Source organism: Marmota flaviventris, chromosome 1 (assembly GCF_047511675.1).
Source record: "Marmota flaviventris isolate mMarFla1 chromosome 1, mMarFla1.hap1, whole genome shotgun sequence".
Lineage (NCBI taxonomy): Eukaryota > Metazoa > Chordata > Mammalia > Rodentia > Sciuridae > Marmota > Marmota flaviventris.
In genome coordinates, this window is record NC_092498.1 from 108,520,508 (window position 1) to 108,544,661 (window position 24,154).

The following is a 24,154-nucleotide window of genomic DNA, read 5'->3' on the forward strand; positions in this document are numbered from 1 at the left end:
AAGGTGGAAATAACTTGCCTCAAGAAGGAAAAAACATTACACCCTTTAAAAAAGAGATGTTAATGGTTACCCATTCTATTCTTGACAAATTTTTAAAACATGAATCAAGTCAGCTTTGACAGATACCCTGAATATGTGACTAGAAATATGTATACATCTGAGAGCTTAGAAGTGCACTTTACCAAGCTGGTGTTCTCCAACCTAAAGTTTTCTGTAATGGTAATCTCTTTTAAACTTATATAAAAACAGAAAATTTAATTAGGAATTTATTTATGTCAGTTAACATTCTACAACTGGATAAAGGTAACCTGTTATCAATAAGGCATATCTGAAATTTTGTGTTACTTTTTACACTGGGATGGAAATTTAAATGTATTTTTTAGAAGATAATAAGGACAGCCTGATTTGTTTAAAGGTTGACAATCTGGAATATGGTAGCATTTTGCCATTTTTTTTCCACAAAAAAGAAAGTTAGGAGATGTCTTAACTTTTGTTTGATTCATATTTCAGATGTAACGTTGCATTGTGTTATTTGTCAAGAGCCCCATCCTACCTGAGATAAAGCTCTGCCTCCCACCTTCTTATTAGGATGGTTCCAAAGAAGGCTAGACTTAAGCTCATTTAGAATTATGTTCAAAGGACAGATTTTTGTAAAGATTACCATGATCTTAAAATAAACAAGGGCTATAATGTACAAGTAAAATTTTAAGATTATAAAAATCTTATTTCTTCTTTCATAATTATCATACAAACTAAATGTTTTTGCTCTTGTTAATTTCATTTTGTATTTCCCTTTTAAACTTTATAACTGTTGCCTGTTAGTATTTTGCAAAAGTGCTGCTTCTGATAGAACAATCTGAGTTAATTTGAGACAATAACCATCACGGGATATAATGCTGATTTCCAGGACTAATACTAACCCCACTTAAATGGAAGGGAGTAACTATAAATTATAGACATTGAAATTAAAAACCCAGTACTCCTACTTCAAGACTAGTGAAACTGGCCTGCTGGATGTTTAAAACCAAAAACTTGGAGACCAAAAAAGTCAAGGAAGTAAAAGAGTCAAGGAAAAATCAGCCAACATTTTGCCCCTTGCTGTCTAAGGTCCTCCAAGACCCAGGGAACAGTGGACCCCTCTAAGGACTCTGCAACTCAGGTGAATCACAGGACCTCCCCATCAGGGGAATGAGAGGACCCTAGAGAATAGAAAGCAATGAGTGCACATTCTGTAAAGAGGACGGTCATCATAGAAGCAAATGTCCCTTGTGCTTCCAAGGGAAGATACATGTGGTCATCAACACTCTGACTCATCCTGGCAGACAGATGGCACAACTGCTGGAGGAAAGCTAAAGACAAGAAGCTTCTCACATGTTCCTAGGTGTAATTCCTAAGGAATTTCAGCTGTCTCTTAAGAGTAGCTAAGAGTAAGGTTAATTTTGACCAACTTGGCCTTAAATACCTGGCAGGGGATAATGACCAAAGCACAGTCATATGTGGACATTTAGAAGAAAAGACAATTTTTTTTTAATGTAACATAAGATGTGCACTTGTGTCAGCCTTACCAAAAGTAAGTAAAACTGGAGGCTATAAAATAAGGGTTATTATGTGGGAGTGCCTAATAATAACAACTATCCCGAAGAACTCCAGTGTCACAAGTTTGTCCTGAGTTTTAGAGACTGTCTGTAATTGTTTTTGTGCTAATTGTTTATAAACATGTAGATAGCTTGGCTATCTTGTTTATTGTTATCCTAGCATGATCCCTGCCCTTTTTTTTCCCTCTTCTTCCTCTACCAGATTAACAAGTTAATCACAATACCCTACAGGAAATACCTGGAATGTAGCCATTGAATAACTTTTTAAAAAGCTCTCTGTTCTCCCTGATGGGCAGAATCAGCCCCTGGGACAGAAGTTCCCTATGCTTTTCCTTTGCTAGTAAAGCAATAAAACTTCTTTTTTTTTTTTTAATTTTTTAAAATTTTCTCAAAATTGTGTTATTGGATTGGCAGGAGGGACAAGGACCCAGGTTTTGGTAACTTCTTGCTCAGATATCTAAAGCATCGAGGAGGCCATGATTGCAAGGCCTGGTTCCTGGGAGCCCCACTGCATGTTTCTTTTTTTTTTTTTCATTTTTGTTGCCCTTTAAGACTGAGTATACCAAGAGTAGCTAAGGTACTTTCAGGATATGCAGAGACATTCAACTATCATTTTTTATAATATTCTGTTCCAGAGCCCCTGGAGCAGTGCCTAGAAGTCTGTAGGCGCTGCCTGAAACCTTTAGTCTTTGGGAATTTCTTTCAGATAGATCACCCCATGATGAGATCACTCTGCTAAGTGGCAGAAATTACCCCATGGCAGGAAGTGACACTGTCCCTCTCAATAGGAGTAATTATCTCATGGGAACAAGATTGCCCCTTCAAATGATAAGGACTTTTCCAGAGCCACCTGGAAGAAACAGAACTGAGATAATGATCAACCAGAGCCTGGCCCACCCCAACGACTGGATAACAAGCTTGTTGCCTCCTGTATTTGGAGAGCCAGCTGATTTCTCTTTAGTGCTCTCTCTCCCCTCTCCTTGAGGTAATTCCACTGTTGAAGCTTTGCCTGTGTTTTCATATTTCTTGCCCCCATTTCATTTCTGTTGTCACTGGGTCAGAAGTTCCCATCTCTGGTATCACTTCCTTTTAACTCTCCTCTTGCTTTTAAGACTAGGTATTTATTATTTTTATTTGTAATTTTCATGTCACAGATTCTCCAAAGTTAGAAACATGAAATCTACAATCTCTGGGTTTACCACATACATTCATTGTCCAAATAAATCAGTCTCCCTCTGTTTTCATATTCCTGAGATGGAGATGTCACCAGGCAGTCACTCCTACTTGGAAATCCACTCTCTACTTGGATTTCTGAGGATAGCAGTTAAAGCTGTGGAAGTCAGAACCACCAAATCCTCTCTCTCTGTTGTCCTTGAAAGACCATGAGTTCGTTGAGGGTGGGTTGATGTGCCCATTTTCTAAATGTCTGGGGCCTTCCTTGAAAAGGACATGTTGTCTTTCTTCCAGCATAATTGGAACTTCTCCTTTTGTCTGTGTTATCGTTTGGATCTTAAAAGACCCCCAAAAGCCCATGAGTTAAAGTTATGATCACTAGCCTGTGGCGTTATTGGGAGGTGGTGAAATTTTAGGAGGTGAGGCCTAGTGGAAGGAAGTTATTGGGGGAATGTCCTTGACATTGGATATTCTCGAGGGCCTGGATATTGAGGCCCTGGTCTCTCCTCCACCACATACACATTGCTTCTTGGCTGTCATGAGATGAATAGCCTCCTCTGCTTCATCTCCTGCCTCCATGGTGTATTGCCCTGTCACAGGCCCAGAAGGGGAATGGACCAACCATAAAATGAAACCTTGAAAGCCATGATCCAAAATAAGTTATTTCTTCTTTTAATTTGATTTTATTCAGTATTTTGTCACAACAATGGGAAATTGGCTAATAGTCTATAACTGCCTCTTCTGACCTTAATGACAAAAATCTAGTTTTAAATCCAACCCAGCCTCATTGATTTCCTGAGGAAGCAGGATTCTCAGAGAAAATGTATGAGTTACACCCTCTTCAGAGAGTGCTTTTAGCTTTTGGCTGGGTGAACAGCCTTGTATAAAAAAAAAAAAAAAAAAAAAAGCATATTCCTGTGTAATCATATGATCAGCGCATTGTCATTATCGACTCCTTGGTCACATATATCATTCCTGTATAGCTGAGCTCATTGTCTGAGTCCTTGAAATCCAAAGACAGGCATTAGGCTTGTAACTTGTTTATTAAAAACAAACAAACAAACAAACACTCCGACCTGCTGAGCCCTTGTAGGACAGGATGACTTTAAATTCTGAGGACAAACCTCAAGGACTAAGGTGGTTAGTATCCCAACAGAGAGGCAGTTTGAAATGAGATAGAGATGATGAAGAGCTCTTAGGAGCCTCCATGCAGAGTGGACACCATCAACAATTGAAAGGCAAGAACTCCATTCCCAGAATATGCAGCCTTCCTGAAAAGAAGCCTGTTGCTATTGAAAGTCCCCACCTGAAGTCCTGGCTGAAAAACATTTTATAGAGCAAAAATAGTTCCCACATCAATGGCTCAAAAGCCTGTGGTCTGTTTTGAGGTAAGCCTTTTATCTAATTTCTCTCACCCCACAGGTTTAGGTAATAGCAGTAGAAGCTGTTTGTCTTGGGTTGACCAGTGTTTGTGCCTTTTAAAAGTAGCTGGGGGACCTATTAAAGGCACAACTGGGAACCTATGGCCGCTGACCACAACAGGATGCTGGGACCCAAAAGGTAAGAAAATCTCCCAATCCCGCCCCACCTACTCCCATCCCTGTAACACTTTTCTTCTTGGACAAGACAGAAACTTTTGACTTTCTACGTGTGATGTTGATCCCTCACTAGCCAGTTACAAGGGTTTGTCTAATTTTAAATTTCAGATTGAAATCCCTTGTGTTGAAGCTTACAGGGATCATAAGCCATAAATGCCTCTTCTTCCTTGAATTCAGAAACTACAGAACTCAGCTAACATTAGAATTCTGAGGGTGAGAATGTGAGTTCAGACTGGGCTGGGCTGATAGGAACGTGATTCAGGGTTGGGGCCAGGTGGTCTTCTGCCTCATCGCATCCCAGTGGGGGTGGATGGCAGAAATGTGCACTAGAGGGAGGAATGCTCCTGTGGAGAAGGAAATCATTTTGCATTGGCCTTCAAAAGAGCCTGTCCTTTACTCCAGGGGGGCCCACCTGTTGGGAGAAACAGGGTGGATTTTAATGTTTTGCCTCTGTCCAGTGAAGAAATGTACACATTTGAAAGCTACATTCACTCCCTCTTTGGGGAGAGTGAGTAAGGGGCTGGAGAAAGAGGTGGAGGGTGTAAAACTTTCTAGTTCTTTCTCTTTTCTGGAAGGGTAGGATCATGTGAGAGCTTGCTGGATGTGCAGATCCTCCAATCCCTGCAGACCTACTGAAACAAAAATTCTAGGGATGAGGTCTGGCAACCTGAGTTTTAGCAAGCCAGCTAGGTGACACAGATGCAGAGCATAATTTCTCAACTTTGGCACTAGTACCTTTTTGTTTCAAAGGTCTTTATGTATGTGTGTGCATATCCTGGGCATTATAGAATGCTTAGCAAGCATTCTGGTCTTTAATTACTAGATGCCAACAGTACTTTTGGCAACCCAAAATGACTCTGGTCATTGCCAAGTGTCCCCAGGGAGGCAAAATCATCTCCAGAAATTTCCTCTTTGAATCAATACCCAGCAGGAAAGCATTCTCCTTATAATACACAGAGAAGAAAAAAATAAAAATGAGAAGATGAACAACAACAACAACAACAAAAAGATGTACTATTTCTGGGAAGAAAGATTCTAGGACTTGACAGAAGTTATTTGCATGTAATGAGTCACATTATCTCTTAATGTATTTTTTAACCGTTTCTTTTGTTTGTTTTACTTCCCAAATGTACCAATGGAAAATTAAAATTAAAAAAAATGGAAAATTAAAATGGTGTGTTGGTTACTTGTTATACTTCCCTCTGTGGATGTTTTGCTTTGAAACCCCAAAGCAGATATTAGGTTCTTCCACGTGAGTTCACAGCTCACTGGGTTGCATCCACATCTTGAGCACTCAGAACTTTGCTGTGGTGTAGATGCCTCCCTCCACATCCCACCCTGTGAAACTTCTGGGCATCAAGCCATCCTTAGCCTAAAGCTCAGGGAAGACAGATGTGAGCTCCAGGACAGTTACCACCTAAGGTCCTTTTAAACATATACTTCATATAATCTGAGATTCTAATGACAATGCCAAATATGTTCTGAACACACAAAAGACAAATAGATGTGTTAACTTGTAAGTTTGTACAATCAGTTTGTAATTGTTAATTACAGATAAACTGGATTTCATGAAAATTTTTTAAAAGTACATTAATTAATAATAGCTACAAAGTAAAAGGACAACCCACAGAATGGGGAAAATATTTGAAAATTGTATATCTGACAATGGTTAATACCCAAAATATATAGTGAACTCTTTAAAAAAACCAAATTTAAAAAACCTTATTAAAAATGGAAGTGAACTTAAATAGATATTTCTCTGTATAAGATATACAAATGGCAAATAAACACATGAAGAGATGCTCAAGATCTCTAGTTTTGTTAGTTAGCTTCCCGTCACTATGACAAAATATCTGATATAATTAACTTATAAAGAGAAAATGGTTATTTTGGTTCACAGGGCTGGAGGGTTCAGTCCATAATTGATTGGCTCAGTCGTTTTCTGCCTGTGGCAAGGCAGCATATTAGGCAAGAATGTGTGACAGAGCAAATCTTTTCAGCTCATAGCCATTAAGGGAGTGATTAGGGGCTGGGAATCACATAATCCCTTTTAAGGGTAGGCACTCAATTACCTAAATTCCTTTCACAAGGCCCAATCTCTTAAAGGTTCCACCTCTTCCCAACATCACTTCCCTGGGGACCACTCCACCAACACATGGACTTTTGGTGGACATTTAAGACTCAAATTATAGCACTAGTTATTAAGGAAATGCAAATCAAAACCACAGTGAGATACGACCTCACAAGCATTAGGATAGCTGCTGCCAAAATCAGTAAATAACAAATGATTGTGAGGATGTGGAGAAATAGAATGTTTCTGTACTGTTGAGAGAAACATAAAATGGCACAATCTTTACAACTGTATGGCACTGTGATGGTTAATCTGAATTGTCAACTTGATGGTATAAATAGATGCTGAAGATTAAGAAGTGTCTCAGTGGGGGTGTTTCTAGAAATGACTGGCATGTAAACTTTGAATTGAAGCAGAGACTCACTTAAGTGTAGATAGCACTGTCCAACAGGTTGAAGGCTTGGGTGGAATGAAAGTTTGAAGAACAAGGAGGTAGCAGCAGATGTAAGCTCAATCCTTCTTCAGGGGGTTCTTGATTGCTGATGGAGGGTTCTTGATTGCTGCTGGATCACCTGAGGACATCAGACACCAGCTCCTTCACTCTTCCAAAGCAGACTCTGCCCAGTGATTCTCTAGGGAGTTTCTAGGCCTTTAATCCTGAACTGGGGCTGCATCACTGTTCTTCTTGTTCTGGGATGTTAGCTTCTTGGACTGAGCAGCTACTGGTTCCTCCAGCTCTCCAGCCTGCAGACAGCCATTCTGGGACTTTCCAGCTTCTGATTGTGTAAACCAATCTAATAAATAAATAAATAAATAAATAAATAAATAAATAAATAAATAAATGGATGCTGAAGATTAAGAAGTGTTTCAGTGGGGGTATTTCTAGAAATGACTGGCATGTGGAACTTTGAATTGAAGCAGAGACTCACTTAAATGTGGACAGCACTGTCCAATAGGTTGAAGGCTTGGGTGGAATTAAAGTTTGAAGAACAAGGAGTAGCAGCAGATGTAAGCTCTTATAATAATAACCAACTCATGATGGTTTTGTTCCTCTAGAGAACCCTGATACAGGCATTTATTTAAAAAGTACAATTAACATGTGATCCAGCAAATCCATTTCTGGGTCTATACAGAAAACTGTTGAACGATGTGCTTGAAGAGATATCCATAAATATCTCTTCCATGTTGACAGTGGCATTATTCACAATAGCTTAAACATGGAGCAACACAAATGTCCATTGGGAGCTGAATGGATAAATGAAAGATGATGTAGCCACAGAATATTACTCAGCCTTTAACAGGAAGGAAATTCTTAGACATGCTTTGACATGAATGAACCCTGAGATGCTAAGGGAAATAAACTGGTCACAAAAAGAAAAAATACTGTTGATTTCCTTACAGGAAGTATTCAGAGTAGTCAAAACCACAGAGAAAGAACTTAGAATGGTGGGGCCTGAGGCTGGTATGAAGGGGGTACGAGATGAAGTGACATAACTAGGTGATGGTGACGTTTGCACAACAATGAAAATATACTTAGTGTGACTGAACTGTGTACATAATGTGGATATGATGGGAAATTTATGTTGTATTTTATCACAGAAAAATATTAGAAAAACATTTGTAAAAGGGGAAAAAGATATTATTGTGTTTCTAGTATATGCTATACCTATGTGAAAAAGAAATGACCTATGCCCTCTAGTTACTGAGACCACACAACCCAAAGGTATAGAACACAGGGCAGGGCTTCCCTGGAGGCACCTTGAGGGGGCATTCCAGCTAGGGAAGCTCCTGAGAGTCAGCCAGAGTTCCCAGCACAGTTTGCTTTTCTTCAGGGTCTTGGGAAGAATTCACTAGGCACATGAGGAATGTGGACATGTCTGGGAGAGGCATAGGTGTGAGTGAAGGGATGCAAGGTCCAGGGAGTGCAGGAGGGCAGGTGTGGTGTGCACAGGGAGGAGCTGAGCGCCATTCCCTTGCTATTCGGGTGACCCTGGCTATTTCATGTCCTTGACTGTAAAGGGGGGGCACTTTTGTTGAGAAGATTAAACATACTATATGAAGTAAGTCCTTTAGCGTGGTGCCTGTTTGTGCTCAATGAACGAATGACTTGCTACAGAGGCATAGGAGATCTCATCAAAACAGGAGGTGACCCCAGGACTCATTACAGGAAAAAGAGCTTCATATAACTGTGGATTATGGACACTCTTCCTAGACAGATATCTAGCGATTGCACAGAAGATCAGCTTGAATGACTTCAAATGTAGGTAGGGGAGCAATTAAGAGACAATTCCCACAGCCAGGTGAGGGCTGGTCCAAGGACCAAGCTGAAGGAATAGTGGTGGTTCAGGGAAACAGAGTAGGAATTGAGAGATGCTCTGTGTTGGGATTGGCAGGGCTTCTGTTTCACATATTATATTTCTATTTTTAGATCTTAGTATGATGCCAGATTCTTTGCAAAAAAGCACTGCCCTGTTTACTAATTCCCAGCTTCTGGTTCATTCTGTATTATATGAATTGCTGGGTAAATGTATGCCCTTTCAAGTAATATAATGGCCTCATTCTCAGGCAAGAAACACCTGCCAAATCTAATCTGATGCAATATAATAGATCTGCTCTTTCTGCAGTATTTCTCTCATCTACAAGTGCCCACATAAGTAAAGTGGCTATGTTATTATTCCTAGCTGCACTCCCACAAGTAAAAAATAGACCTATTCATTGTTTGAATATTGGACACTAAGTTAAAGTGGCATAGCCTTGCTTCAAACTCCAAATGAAAGCACTCCTATAATAAGATAGCCAAAGCCAAGACTCTGTCTCTAATCATAGGGTCAAAACCCTGTTGTCAATGTTCAGGTAGAGGATGCAAACCTGAGCATGCTTGGGGAGCTTCACTGGACAACCTCTGGCTTTACAGTGAGAAGACAGAGGCTGATCACAGATGTGAACTGTCAGGTAGCTAGGACTAGGTAGCTAGGACTGCCATGAAGTTTACAGATTTAGTTGCAGGTGCAAAGAAAAGTTAGAAAGAAGTGGTATGAGTAATCACATGGAGAGTGCAAAGAGTAAGGAGAGGAGGAAGGTAGTGAGGTTAAAATGTCCCATGTTGGACTTCTTAAATGATAGTGCAGTTGTGGATACCTAGCAGAAGGTGATCCACTCTGTCTCCAGGGCACAAACAGCTCTGCGTTAATTCACTGGGCAATTTCACTAGTCAAATTCAATTTTTTTGGGTAACAGCTTTATTGAGATATAGTTTAACAAATGTCAAATTTTATCCCCTTAAAGTGTAAAAAGCAGTGTTTCTTAGTATATTCATAAGGCTATGCAACTGTCACTACTATCACTTTTAGAAAATTATCAGACCCCAAATAACCCAGTGCCCATTAGCAGTCAATCCCTATGCTTCCTCTTCTTGACCTCTGGTCATTCATCTTATTTATGTCTGTGAATTTTCTGATTCGTGGTATTTAATATTATGGAATCATATACTATGCAGTCTTTTTTGATTGAATTCATTCACTCAGTATAAAGCTTCCAAGTTTCATTCACACTGTAGCATTGGTCAGTACTTCATTGATTTTTATGCCAAATTAAGGTTCCATTGAATTTATATAACACATTATGTTCACTCGGGTATAAATTGATAGACATTTGGGTTTCATTTTCTGAATAATGCTGCTCTGAACTTTTGTGCACAAATTTTGAGCAGATATGTATTTTTAACTGTGTGTGTGTGTGGCGGGGGGTACACTCCAAAGGGTGGAATTGCTCAGCTACATGGGAAGTCTGTTTAACATTTTGAGGAACTGTCCATTTTCCAAAGTGCCTGCACTATTTTGTGACTGCTCCTACAATGTGCAAGTGTTCCACTTCCCCCACATCTCATCACCACTTATGATCCTTTTTATTTAGTTATTCTAGTGGGTATGAAGTGGTATCTCATGATTTTGATGTGCATCTTTCTAATGATTAAAGCTGTGGAGCATTTTTATGTGTTTATTCATCATTGTATAGATAATAGTTTTAGAGAAATGTGTACTCAAATCATTTTAAAATTAAATTACTTATCTTTCCATTGAATCATAAAAATTCTTTTTTCTATATACTAAAGCTTTATAAGTTACATGATTTTCTTTTCAGATATTTTCCATTTTATTTCACTTTTTTGGATATGACCTTCAAAGTGTAAAATATTTAAATTTTGATGATGTGAAATCTATCCATGTTTTTCTTTTGTTTCTTATGCTTTTGGTGTTGTACCTAAAAAAAAAAATCATATGGTCCAAGACCATGGATATTTATTTCTTTATTTATTATTGTTGTTGTTTCTTGAAATTTTATAGTTTTGGTTTTGACCATTAGGAGTTTGGTTCATTTTGAGTTAATATTTTTGTGTGGTATGAGATCAGGGTCTAACTCCACTCTTTTACATGTGAATATCCAATTTTCCTACTATCATTTGCTGAAAAACACAGGATCATTCTTTCTCCTTGTATTTATCTTGGTACACTTATTTAAAAAAATCAGAAGTTAAACATAAATGTAAAAGTTTATTTCTGAACTCAATTCTATTCCTTTGCTGTGTGTCTATCTCTTTGCTAGTACAACTGTAGCTTTATAGCTAGTTTTATAATCAGGATTTGTTAGTCCTCCACCTTGTCTTTTCTTTTCCCCTCCAAGACAGTTTTGACTATTCTGGGATCTTTTATTTCCTTATGAATTTTGGCTTCAGTTTACCAATTTCCGTAAAAGAGCAGCAGGGATTTTGATAAAGATTGCATTTAGTCTATACTTCACTGTGGATAGTATTGATATCTTAACAATATTAATGTGTTTCCATTTACTTAGGAATGTGTTTCCATTTACTTTGGTCTTCTTTAATTTCTTTCAATAATGTTTTTTTTTTTCAGTTTTCAGTGTGCAAGTTTTGTACTTAAAATTTTTATTCCTAAATATTTCATTCTTTCTGATGTTGTAATTTTTCTAATTTCATTTTCATATTATCAATTGATAATGCATAGAAATAAAATTAATTTTTGTAAATTAAACTTGTATCCAACAACTGTTATAAATACATTTGTTATTTTTCTTAGAGTTTCCGTGTGTGTGTGTGTGTGTGTGTTTTAGATGCCTGAGGACTTTATTTGCACAAATCATGTCATCTGTGAATAGAGAAAATTTTACTTCTTGTTCTCTAATCTGGATATTCTTTCTTTCTTTGTTTTTAAAAATTTCTTTTCCCTTTTTCTAATTTTTTTTGAATAATTGCCCTGTTCAGTATAATCTTGAAGAGAAGTGACAGAGTCTTAGGTATTTTGGTCACAGCAATGAAAAGCTGACTAATACAGATGTTTATAGCCATATATTTACTTCTAAGCTTTGTATTAACTTCTACTTGTAAATTCTAGTGTGTTATATTTTTGTTTTCACTTATCTCAAAGTATTTTCTAATTACCTTTGTGATTTCTGGTTTAGTCCTTTGATTACTTAGGCATGTATTGTTTAATTTCCATGTTGTCTGGAATTTTCATCATTTTCTTTTGTTACTGATTTCTAATTTTATTTCATTGTAGTTGGAGAATATAGTTTTATAAAATCTTAATCATTTTAAGTTTATTGAGGCTTGTTTGATATCTTAATATATAGTCTATCCTTGATAAATTTTTATTTGCAATTGAGAGGAATGTTACTCCTGTTGTCCAGTGGAATGTTCTAAAAATATCAGTTAGGGTAATTTACCTTACAGTGTTTAAAAATCTTTCCTTGATGAACACACACACACATACACACACACACACACACACACACACACATGTAACATTTAAATCAAGTTAAACACCTCATCTCTTCTATCACCAATCATTTCTTCATGATGAATACATTTAATATTCTTCCTTCTAACTTTTTGAGATATACAATACGTAATTGTTAGGTACCATCACCCTGATGTGCATCACCCACCCTGATGTGCATTACCACCACAGTTTCTTTCTCCTATCTAACTGTAACGTAGAGCCCAATAGTCAACCTTTCCCCATCCTTTTCTCCAGTTTACTATGCCCAACCTCTGGTAACCACTATTACACTCTCAACTTCTATGAAATCAGCTTTTTGATATTCTACGTATGAGTAAGATAATGCAGTATTTGTCTTTCTGTGTTTAGATTATTTCACTTAATGAAATGATCTCTGTTTCCATCCATGTTGCTGCAAATGACAGTATTTTGTTTTTGATTGCTAAATAAAATTCCATCGTTTATATATTCCACACTTTCTTTTTCCAGTCATCCCTTGCTGGACGCTTGGTAATTGTGAATTGTGCTGTAATAAACATGGGAGTGCTGATTTCTTTTCAATATATTGATTTCCTTTATTTTTTTGGATATATTTCCTGGATCATAAGGTAGCTATATTTTTAATTTTTTGAGGAATCTCTACAGTTTTTCATAATAAATTTATTAATTTGAATTTATACAAACTGTGCAGTTTCCCCTTTGCCCAAATTTTTATCTTTTTTTTAAAAATAATGGTCATTCTTACTGTAGAGAGGTAATATTTCATTGAGATTTCTATTTGTATTTATCTGTTAGAGATATCAAGTACTTTTTTTCTATACCTATTGCCTTTTCATTTGAGAAATGTCTATTTGGGTCTCTTATCCATTTTTATTTTTTTTTCTGTATTGAGTTTCTTGGGTTCCCTATATATTCTGGATAGTGAACAGAATATATGCAGTACACATTTGACAAAGATGTATAGTTTGCAAATATTTTCTCCATTCTATTCATTGTCTCTTCACTCTTTTTAAAACTTATTCTAATTAGTTATACATGACAGTGGAATGCATTTTGACACATTGTACACAAGTGGAGCACAACTTCTCATTCCTCTGGCTATACATGGTGCAGAGTCACACCAGTAGTGTAGTCATACACTACTGGTATATAGGGTACATAGGGTAATAATGTCCATTTCATTTCTCTAATTGCTAGAGATGTATTGTTCCCTCTGCCCAATCTACGGTTCTTCCATTCTTCCTTACCCACCCCCAGCATTATGGATTGGTATCCATTTATCAGAGGAAACATTTGGCCTTTGGTTTTTTGACTTGGCTTATTTCACTTAGCATGGTATTCTTCAACTCCATCCATTTACCTGCAAATGTCATAATTTCATTCTTATTTAAGACTAAGTAATAAGCCACTGTGTGTGTGTGTGTGTGTGTGTGTGTGTGTGTGTGTGTGTGTGTGTGTATATATATATATATATATATATATAATAACTTCTTTATCCATTCATCTGTTGAAGGGTATCTAGGTTGGTTTTATAGTCTAACTCTTGTGAACTGAGTTGCTGTAAACATTGACGTGGTGCATCACTATAGTATGTTGGTTTTAAGTCCTTTGGGTATAAACCAAAGAGTGGTATAGCTGAGTCAAATGGTGGTTCCATTCCAAGTTTTCTGAGGAATCTCCATACTGCTTTCCATAGTGGTTGCACCAATTTGTAGTCCCACCAGGAATGGACGAGTGAACCTTTCCCCCCACATCCTTGCCAACATTTATTGCTGCTTGTATTCTTGATAATTGCCATTCTGAATAGAGTAAGATGAAATCTTAGTTTTGATTTGTATTTCTCTAATTGCTAGAGATAATGAACATATTTTCATATGTTTGTTGATCGATTGTATTTCATTTTCTATAAAGTGTCTGTTCAGTTCCTTAGCCCACTGATTGATTGGGTTATTTGTTTTTTGATGTTAAATTGTTGAGTTCCTTATATATCTTGGAGATTAATGTTCTATCTGAGGTCTGTGTGGTTTAAAATTTTCTCGCATTCTGTAGGCCCTCTCTTCACGTTATTGATTGCTTCCTTTGCTGAGAGGAAGTTTTTTAGTCTTTATCCATCCCATTTATTGATTCTTGATGTTACTTCTAGTGTTTTAGGAGTATCGTTAAAGAAGTCAGGTCCTAAGCTGACATGATGAAGATTTAGGCCTACTTTTTTTTTTTTTTTTTCTAGTAGGCATAGGATCTCTATTCTCATGCCTAAGATTTTGATTCCCTTTGAGTTGAATTTTGTGCATGGTGAGAGATACAGGTTTAATTTCATTTTGTTTCATTTGGATTTCCAGTTTTCCCAGCACCATTTGTTGAAGAGGCTATCTTTTCTCCAATGCATGTTTTTGGTGCCTTTGTCTAGTATGAGATAACTGTATTTATGTGGGTCTGTCTCTGTGTCTTCTATTCTGTATCATTGGTGTACACCTCTATTTTGCTGCCAGTATGAAGCCATTTTTGTTGCTATTACTCTATAGTATAGTTTAATGTCTGGTATAGTGATGTCTCCTGCTTCACTCTTCTTGCTAAGGGTTACTTTGGCTATTCTGAGTTTCTTATTTTTCTGGATGAATTTCATGATTGCTTTTTCTATTTCTATGAAAAATGTCACTAGGATTTTAATAGGAATTGCATTAAATATGAATAACACTTTTGGTAATATGGCCACTTTGACATAATAATTCTGTTTATCCAAGAGCATAGGAGATCTTTCCATCTTATAAGGTCTTCTTCATTTTCTTTCTTTAGTATTTTGTACTTTTCATTGTAGAGATCCTTCACCTATTTTGTTAGATTTATTCCCAAGTATTTTCTTTTTCTTTCTTTTTTTTTTTTTTGAGGCTATTGTGAATGGGCTACTTTTCCTAATTTCTCTTTATGGGTATAGATTTTATATGCTGCTACTTTGATGAATTCATTAATTAGTTGCAGAATTTTCTGGTGGCATTTTTTTGATCTTCTAAATATAGAATTTCCTCTTCACTCTTGATATGCTCTTTTGTTGTATAGAAGCTCCTTAATGTGATGAAATCCCATTTCTCTCTCTCTTTTTTCCCCTAAGCTTTTATGGTCTTGTCCAATAGTCCTTATCCATTCCAATCACCTGAGGTATTTCCTCTTAGTAGTTTTATATCCTATATTTAAGTCTTTAATCCACTTTGAGTTGATTTTAATTGCTTGTGAGAGGTCAGAGTTTACTTTAAATCTTCTGCCTGTGAATACCCAATTTTCCAAGCACTTTTTACTGAAAAGATTGTTGCTTTTCCAATGTGTATCCTTAACACCTTTGCTGAAAATCAGTTGGCAGTAGATACATGCTACAATTTCCAGGCAATCATTTCTTTTCTGTTGATCTATGTGTCTGTTTTTATGCCTATATCATGTTGTTTTGATTGCTATAGTTTAGGGTATTATTTTGAAGGCAGGTGATATGATAACTTTAGTTTTTTTTTTAAACTTTTGCTTAAGATTTCTTTGGCTAATTGGGATCTTCTGTGGTTCCACATATATTTTAGAATTGTTTTCTAACTGTGTCATTGGTATCTTGATGGAGATTGCACTGAATCTCTAAATCACTTTAGGACATATGAACATTTAACAGTATGGATTCTTCCAATCCATGAACATGGAAGTTCCTTCCTCCTCACTTACCCTTGGCATGTGTCCTCTTGAATTTCTTTCATCAGGGTTTTATAATTTGCATTTAAAAGTCTTTCACTTCCTTGGTTAAGTTTATTTCCAGGTGTTACATTTTGTAGCTATTTGAATGGTATTACCTTCATAATTTCTTCCTCAGTAATTTTCTTATTGGTGTGTAAAAATATTACTGATTTTTTTGTTCATTTTTGTGTTGTACATATTAATAAATTCATTTTTCAGTCCTAATAATCTTTTAGTAATCTCTTTAGGTTTTTCTATATATAAAATTATGTCATCTGTAGATAGGGAGAATTTGACCTCGTACCTTCCTACTGGTATGCCTTTTTCTTTCTTCTTGCTTCATTTCTTTGGCTAAGACTTCTAATACTGTGTCAAAGAAGAGTGGTGAGAGTTGTCATCCTTGTCTTTTCCCCCATCTTAGAGAAAAAGCTTTTAGCTTTTCTCCATTCAGTATTAGGTTGGCTGTGAATTTGTGATTTTTAGCCTTTATTTTTCATTAGGTACAGTCGTTCTATTGCTGATTTGTTCAGTTCCACTTTTTCCATAAAGGGATCTTGAATTTTATTTTATCCTTCTATTGAGATAATATGACTTTCCCCCATCATCTTGTTGTTGCTCTAGTGTCTTTCATTTACTGATTTCCATATGTTGAACCACCTTTACACCCCTAGGATAAATTTGAATTGATCATGATGAATTGTCTTTTTGATATGGATTGAATTTAACTTGCTAGTATTTTATTAAGAATTTTCTCATCTATGATCTTGAGAGATATTAACCTATGGTTTTCTTTTCTTATTTGTTTCTTCTTTTATGTGTGTCCTTGCCTTGTTTCAGGATTGGCTTAAAGCTGGTCTCATAGAATAAATTTGGAAGATTTCCTATTTTTTTCAATTATTTGGGATAGTTTGAGAAGAATTGATATTAGTTCTTCCTTAAAAAGCTTGATAGAATTTAGCAGTAAAGTCTCTCTTTGTTAGGAGACTTTTTTTACTAATTTACTCTCATTGCTCATTATTGGCCTGTTTAGGTTTTCTATGTCTTTATGGTTCAGTTTTGGTATGTGGCATGTGTCCAGAAACATATTCATTTTGAAGTCTTAAATAATTATTTTTGAATTGTTTATTTCTCCATCTTTGCTTCATGTATTATGAAGATCTGTTGTTAAGTGCATGTATGTTTATAATTATTGTCTAGTTTGTGGGTTGATAATGTTATTAATTGTAAATATTCTTTATCCTTAGTGAAAATTTTACATTAAGCTGTGTTTATTTTGTAGTAATGTAGTCTCATCAGATCTATTGATTACTGTTTGCATGGTATCTCTCTTTCCTATTCTTTTACTTTCGACTTACATGTGTCTTTTAATTTAATGTCTGTGTCTTTTATACAGCAAACAGAATGCATTTTTCTTTGCTTGTTTATTTTCTTATGTTTTCTAATAGTATCTTTCTGTATTTGGGAATGTTCAATTTATTTACATTACTATCATTACTGATAGGATAGAATGAATATGTCATTTTACTATTTTGTTCTTTTATGACTTATTATTTTTTGTTTCTCTTTTCATCCATTATTGCCTCCTTGTGTTAGACATTTTCTTGTTCACATTTAATCAATTAATTTATTTTGTTAATGATTACTCTGGATATTACAATTAATATCACAATTTTAATAAACTACTTTAGAATAATATGAACTTAATTTCCACAAATTGAATACTACTTTGTACCAGTGCTATTTCTTCTCCCTTCCTTTGTTTACATCTTTATCAATATAGTTCAAGAATTATTATTTTATGTGCTTTTCCTGCATATCAGATAGTAGAAGGAAATGGTTCCAAGTAATAATACAATTACACTATCTTTTGTCTTTCTCTTTATATGTGCTGTTTATTTCTTTATTTAGATTTTTTTCTTCAGGTAGATCTCATTTTACTTTTGTTTGAAGGACTCTCTTGTGTATTTCTTGTGAGAAATATCTGTTAGTAACAAATTCTTTCAGTTTTCTTCTTAATTTGGAAATACTGTAGTTTGTGCCTTTGAAAAGTAGTTTTGCTGAAGTTAAAACTTTTGGCTGACAGTTATTTTCTTCGTCACTTTGAATATGTTTTTCCACTCCCTTCTCACTTGCATGGTTTTTGATAAAAAGTCACCTGTTATTTTCCCTCTTTGACTTTGGCTCTTGAAAGGTTGACTATAAAACTTCTAGATATGAGCTTCTATGAATTTACCTTACTGTTAGTTCATTGAACTTGGATGTGAAGATTACTTTTTACATGAGCTTTGGGAAATTTTCGCCAAGATTTTTTTCTAATATTTTTTCTGTGCCTTTCTCTCTCTTCCGATATTCCCATTTATATGCATATTGATGTGTCTGATGGTATCCCATAGGTCTTTGAGGCTCTGTTAATTTGTCTGGTTCTTTTTCCTTTTTGTCTCTCACACTGAATAATTATAGTTTACCTATTTCCAAGCTTACTAATATTTTATTCTCTCAGTTAAAATCTGCTGAATTCTAGTGAATTTGTACTTGTTTTATGCTTTTCTTTTTTTTTAATTTTTTTTTAGTTTTATTGATTTTTTTTTTAAATACATGACGGCAGAATGCATTACAATTCTTTTTTTTTTTAAATTTATTGGTTGCCCAAAACATTACAATGATCTTGACATATCATATTTCATACATTTGATTCAAGTGGGTTATGAACTCCCGTTTTTACCATGTGTACAGATTGCAGGATCACATTGGTTACAAATCCACATTTATACATACTGCCATACTAGTGTCTGTTGTATTCTGCTGCCTTTCCTATCCCCTTCCTATCCCCCCTCCCCTCCCCTCCCCTCCCCACCCATCTTCTCTCTCTACCCCATCTACTGTAATTCATTTCTCTCTTTTTTCCCCTATCCCCTCACATCCTCTTATATGTAATTTTGTATAACAATGAGGGTCTCTTTCCATCTTCCATGCAATTCCCCTTCTCTCTCTCTTGTTTTATGCTTTTCAATTTCAGAATGTCTATTTTGTTTAAAAAAAAATTCTATTTATTATCACCTCTATTTGATAAGAACAGTTTTGTCTAATTCTTTAGACATTATTTCACTTGTCTCTCTCAACATATTTTAATTAGATGACTTGTCATATGAATTCAACATTCGAACTTCCTCGATGTCAGTTTCTAGTTAGAAACTACGTGTGTTTTCTTTTTCTCTGTGTATCTTTGTAATTTTTCTTTTCTTTTGTGGAAAGCCATACATTTAAAATAATACAATGTGGGGACTGGAAATTAGTTTCTTCTCTTTATCTAGTGTTTTTGTTGCTATTTCTTTAGAGACTTTTTAATACTAATTCTGAAAAATCTTATTTTTTTTTCTCATTTGGCCAGTGATGTTTCTCCTCAGTGAGCTTAGTGATCAGTTAGTGATTGGAAAAGATTTCCTTAAATTCCTTGAACCAATCTGTCTCAAAGCTTTTGATAAGGAGGTTCTTTGTGTGTACTGGAGCATGATTTCAATGCTTAGATAGTTTAAAACTCTGCCTTATAACTCATTTTCAACTTGTGTTGAGTTTCAGAATCAATCAGAGGTGAAAGTTTAAGACTTTCTTGACCAGGTCCACACCTCTGCATAGGAGATTCCCATAGCTTTTCAAAACCTCAGTTTCTGTTTGGTCAGTCTCTTATTAATTTCAAGTGGGGTATTTTTGCTTCAGACAGGTGTAATATTAAACAATTGCTGCTGATTATTTCTGACAGATGCCCTGGAGGTAGAGCTGTTGGTGCAATACAAGCTCCGAATAGGTCAAGGATAAGTCCTGAGAATAGGAGCTTTGGAGGGAACTGTCAAATAGTGACAGTTCTCTGGGGTAAAGCTTTTTGGAAGCTTCAAATCTATCTTTCTCCTCCAGTAGCAGCTAAATTGCATTTTTAAAAAACAACAATTGTAGTTATAAGGTTATTGATTTTTCAAGGTTACTCTGAAATTATGGAGAAGGGAAGGAAATAGAGAAAGTTAAAGTGTGCAAAGCTTGCTGTTCTTAAAAAGAGTCAGCTGTTTTTCTTGAATAAACACTCCTAGAATTATTGCAAGCCTTTACTTAATTTCCAGAGTTCTGAAAATGTTGATATTGACAAAATTTCCCAGTGTTGTTCTTTTGGAGAAGCAAAATTTCAGAAGTCCTTATTCCATCATCCCAGAAATGTGCCTCCTGCCAGATTTAACTTGAATTGTGTGTTTGGGTATGGCAGTGTGATTTTGAGTCCAGAAGCTTTCTGATGTGTGGGGTTAGGTCCTACTTGTCTGTACTTCTTAAGCCTATAGACTAGTGTATGGCATGCAACAAGATGCTATCACATTTTAATGAATGGATGAATGAGATCATCTAGGGAACAGTATGAGAAAGTTCTATGAGATGAAAACAAAAAAGAACAATATTCATATTTCCTCTGAAATTACAATACTAACAGAATCCCACAACTTTCCAATATTCAGCTGATTCTATCCTGTGTGTGTAAATTAATTTCTGACAATTCTGGATAGGACTTGGAGAGCAGCTGCATTTCTGCATTTCCTCTGTACTCTGTGCCAGAGAGTATGAGGTAACTAAGGTGGGGATGAGGGGAAGCTTGATTTCTGTATTTTTTTTTGCTCTGTTTAGCTCATTAACTGTTTTCTGTTGCTTATCCGTAGACCTATCCATATCTTATAATAGGAAGGCCAGTGATGACATAAGGACAAAGGAACTGAAGGTTAAAGGATGAGAATAACTTCACCAGAACGTAGTAAGGAAGCTTCAAAGTAGAAAAATAGGACAAGACAAAGTGTATTTGGCCTAATGAATTTCTATCAGAGTTTCTGGAAGATGGAGTAGGAGGAGGGGTAGAATGGAGGGAAGACTAATAGAAACCATCAAGACTTGGTGTGGAAGAACCTGGGAGGTCAGACCAAAGATGTCACAACTTATTCTGAAGGTTTGGGGCTTCAGAGAGGATTTTAAATAGAGTGTGATAGCTGATTTGCAATTTGATAAATGCATCATTCTGGCAATTTGAAGAGCTCAAGCCTGGAGAAGAGCAGAAAGGTTAAAAGGTTGTTGTTGGAACAAACAGGGGAGAAATGATGAAAGACTGAACTAGGGCAGTTTAAGTAGGTCAAAGAAGTCAAGAATTTCCAGAGGTACACAGATGTGTAATTGACAAGATTTCAGTAATTGATATGATGTGGGAGATAGAGAAGGGGAAGAAAAACTAAGGACATCAAGTTTCCAACTTTAGTTAGTGTGTGTACTTCAAAGAGGATGGAGCCTATATAGGCAAGATCAAGGCTTTTATAGAGGATATGAGAGACTGAAGATCTTGTAGTGCATTCAAGGATTACGTGGCCCTAAACTCTTGCATTTTCAGTTTGGGAGCTCAGGAGATGAATTTGGAGTGGATATATTTATTTAGGATGTATCTTCATATAAATTAGAGCTAAATGAAACCATGGAAAAATGAGATAAACTATTGAGAGCATCTAAATTGAGAAGAGCATCTCAGGGAAAACTATGAGGAAAACCCAATATTTGAAACAGGGTGGAAAAAAGAAATTCAAGAAAGATCCTGAAGAAGTACAATCAGTAGAGTTTTCTCTATTTTTCCTTCTAGCTATGCAGCATGGAGTACACACAAACATAGAGCCATGCTGGTCAGCAAGTCCAAAGTCAATGAATCCCAGGGCCAGAGCTGCCTTGCTTGGTGTCTAATTCTTTTTTGGAGCATATATTCTGAGTTCTATCTTATAAACCTTTCATATATACATGTTAGCTGTAATTTTAAAATATTAGGGAAGATAATATTGTTTTGGTACTGATACAGTGTCTCTCAGTTCTGCCAAAATTTGGACCATTGACTATACCAGCCTTGCCCTGGGAATATGCATAATTAGAACCTTTTCCTCTTGTCCAGATCCTCTTTAGAGCCTTTTAAATACCCATCCCTTTCTCCCCCTATGAGTGTAGCCTATGGCCCATCTTTTCTTCAGGAAGTCTTCATCAATTCCTATTTGGTCTTTAATACAATAAGCACTAAAACTATAAATTAGTATTTGAATAATATTTAGAACAGTACCTACATAAAAGCTAGTGAATTACTATCAACCATTGATAGTAAGTAAACCATTGTTCACTTTTAGAGATTAAAACTCACCAAGCCTCAAAAAACAAGGAGATTGGGTGGTGAGGAAGCATGGCCAGCTGCATACTCTGCCTATTCTACTGAAGTGCTCACAGCTCATGTTCTCAGAGAGCACTCATTATGCCAACAGACCTATCAGAGAGAACGGGTGCAGAGCTTGAGGGATCCTCTGATTCTAGGGGCACATTACAGAGTTGCGGAGATAAGGTTTCTCAGAAAGTGGCAAGGGAGTGATCATATCCAACCCCTCTCAAGAAGCCATGTCTCAGTGGGCCAGAGACATTGAAAATTTTGCTTGCTAGATATCTTTGTGATCCTGGTTCATTAAGTGGTTCTGACTTCTCCAGGTGCTATTGTTTGGATCTTGAATGTTCCCCAAGCCCATGTCTTAAAGTCTTGGCCCTCAAAGTGGCACCACTGGGAGGTGTATTAGCCAGCTTTATATCTGTGACCAAGGTATCCAGCAAGAACAGTTTAGAGGCAGAAAATTTTATTTTGTCTCATGGTTTCAGGATTTACTCAATTGCTTTGGGCCTGATCTAAGGTCGAACATCATGGTGGAAGGGTATGGTGAAGGAAAGCTACTCAGCTCCCAGTAACCAGGAAGGAGAGAGGGAGAGAGGGCAAGAGGGAGACAGGGTGAGAGGGAGAGAAAGAGAGAGAGAGGAGAGAGGAGAGAGAGAAGAGAGAGAAGAACCATGGACAAAATATCTAGTTCCAAGGTATATCCCTAGTGACCCACTTCCTCCAGCAATATCCCAAATACCTACAGTTGCCACCCAGTGATACCGCTGGTTATTGGTGATGAGTCCTGCTTCCACACATGCTGAAGTTTGCATTTTAGCGAAGCATGCAGAGGCAAGCATATAAAGCAGGGTTTATTTAAAAAGAGGTAACATAGACTTCTCCTGGGAGGGAGAAGGGGGCCATAGCTGGTATCCTGTGGTATCCCCAGAAGCAAGGTGTTCTGCCCTTTTTATATGTCCTAGGCTTCCTTTGTTCTCCTGCCTTTTCCCCCTTATCTTTCTCCTTCCTGCATATGTGACTAGGCCCAGGACTAGACCCAGGAATGCTCCAAAAGGTGGGAAACAGGTGGACTGAAGGGGGAAGGGCAGGATGGAGTAGCCAAGGACACATTAGCCACCTTATAGCTCCCTGTAGGGAGGGGCAATTCCTGGGACAGGTTACCTTGGCAACAGTTTGGAGCAGGGGTAGGTTCTTGATAAGGGTGGAGGAAGGGCTCTGGAAGAATTAACATTTCAATCCCCAGGGTACAGTCTCCAACTTCCCCAACCCACTCAAAATTGGCCTCCTTGATCAACCTGACTTGATTTACCCTATCTATACTGACTGCCTGTCTAATTCTGGCTTCACCAGTAGTCCATTAAAATTATTATTCTGTCAAGTAGATTAATCTACTGATTAGGTTACAGCTCCTATCATCTAGTCATTTCTCCTCCTGCATCAACACAGGAGGTTTTTGGGGACACTTCATATCCAGACCAAAACAGGAGGCATTGAATATTCAGGAGGTGGGGCCTCATGGGAGGTCTTTAGGTCATTGGAGGCTCTTAAAGGGGAATGCATATCTCCCCACCCTCAGCTTCTTTTTACTCTATTTTGCTTCCAGGCCACTAGTTGAGTGGTTTTATTCTGCATGGTTCTACTTCTATGACGTGATACTGTAAGGGTCCGGCGAACATCGGAGGAAGAGACCACCAAGAGACCGCGGCTCATGCAACAGCAAAAGGGGTTTATTGAGGATCCAATCCAGCGTGCTGGGGCTCCGTGCTCACTCAAGAAGGGAGAGCAGCCCAGAGCCCAGAGCAGGGGTTGAGCAATGCTTAAGTACACTTTTTGGGGAGGGCGGGGACTTTACATACATCACAGTCTCCTTTAACAAATCATCATACACCACGGGAAAATCAAACAACAACTCCTAAACATGATTAGTTCATTCATTGGCGGGAACAGGTCGGGCGGGGGTGATAGGTCAGTTCTAAAGCGGGGTACACATTCAAACTGATTGGTTTAGGCCCTGC